Source organism: Sciurus carolinensis, chromosome 10, assembly GCF_902686445.1.
Source record: "Sciurus carolinensis chromosome 10, mSciCar1.2, whole genome shotgun sequence".
Lineage (NCBI taxonomy): Eukaryota > Metazoa > Chordata > Mammalia > Rodentia > Sciuridae > Sciurus > Sciurus carolinensis.
Genome location: NC_062222.1, coordinates 93,258,989 through 93,260,533, shown reverse-complemented (window position 1 = coordinate 93,260,533; position 1,545 = coordinate 93,258,989). Strand labels below are relative to the sequence as shown.

At 33.1% G+C, this 1,545-nt stretch overlaps 1 pseudogene; it reads left to right on the top strand.

Annotated features, from left to right (window-relative positions):
• Positions 1-726: 726 nt before the first annotated feature.
• Positions 727-808, top strand: LOC124995182 (uncharacterized; annotated as a pseudogene).
• The last annotated feature ends 737 nt before the right edge of the window (positions 809-1,545 follow it).

The following is a 1,545-nucleotide window of genomic DNA, read 5'->3' as shown; positions in this document are numbered from 1 at the left end:
GGGGCAGTTATGTCCTCTGTCTGAAGGTTCTGCTTCAGTCCCCAAAGATCTCCTATTCAAAAAAACTCCATTCAGAACAAAACTCTTATGTGACAGGCAACATGCAAGGCACTTGGGATGAAAAGGAGGGCAAGGTCGTACCTTTATGGACTCCCCAGGAGAAAAATAGCCTTTTGAAAATGTCATGATGATTGTGTCAAGTGATATAAGGGGAAGTATATGGGTTTCTTTAACCTCCATGAAGACACATTAAATGCCTTTTCCCCTGAGTTATCTTTCTCCCTGATATCATTGTAGTCATTATCATGAAAATAGTGTTAGCCCAGAGTAGTTTACTGTATGTGTATAGGTATTTGGAATAGATGTCTAGAATATATGAACATTTTATTCACATTTTATATGCATATTCATAATTCCAGAACTCAGGATGGGAAAATATCTGTGTTCTAAATTTGTATAACATCAAGAAAAGATGAGAAAAAAATAAAGAACATTATACCATTTTTACAAATAAGACAGTTTCACTATTAAAGGGGATTTCAGCTCAATCTGGAAGAGAGAGAAGTATAAAAGCCTACTGTATCAGATAATAGAGCCATTCAGTAGGAATAGAGATTTAATAAATGTGTCTGAGTACAAATGCTAATGATACAACATACTAACAGAAGATGTAAATGAGTCAAAGGAGTTGAAAAATGATTAAAAGTGGTTATCAAATCCTATCAGATCCTTTTGTGGTTCATGAGCAGTATGTTTGGGGTTTCATGCACTGTGTGAAATGTGTCTTCCTCCAATTACCTGTCTGAAGTGAGAAATGAAAAAGAAAAACTAAATCACACCATTGACAACTTTAAAATATCTCCTCTTCTCAAGTACACAAATAAAATTTAGAAAATTTTATAGTATTTGTAGAAGAATTTTTTTAATCAATGGAGATATAATCAAAATCCAATGAGATAAAAATCAAAGGCCCATAAAGTAATGGACTAAAATATATATAGAAAACAGTATTTGAACAGAAGTTAGTAAGGACAAGATTTCTAACAAAAAATGGCATTATATTTGTCTTATTAATTAATGGAAGGTTGAGAGTTTTTAAATGAGACAACAGATATAAAACAGAAAACAAAAAATGAATCAAAGACATTTTTAAAGATATCAGGAAAACAGAAATCCAAACTATATAGAAAACTCTATAAATAATAGACCTTCCAAAATATAAAAAGCAAATAGTGTGGTAGAAATTTTCCAGAAATTTTTTCAATAAATTCAAGAAATTTATTAAAATAATGGAGAAGTTATTTGTGAAATAATTTCAGGAAAAATAAAATGAAGAGTAATGTCAAGAACTTCAGCTCTTACCAGAATACCATCCAGAGAAACCACTGGTCAGGTGATTGGCAGTGTATTCAGGGGGCAAGTGTTTGTGGGTTTTATAAACGCAAAAGCTGTCTGTGAGCAGGGCACAGTGCCACACACCTGTAATCCCAGTGGCTGGCGAGGCTAGGATCACAAGTTCAAATCCAGCCTCAGCAAATTAGTGAG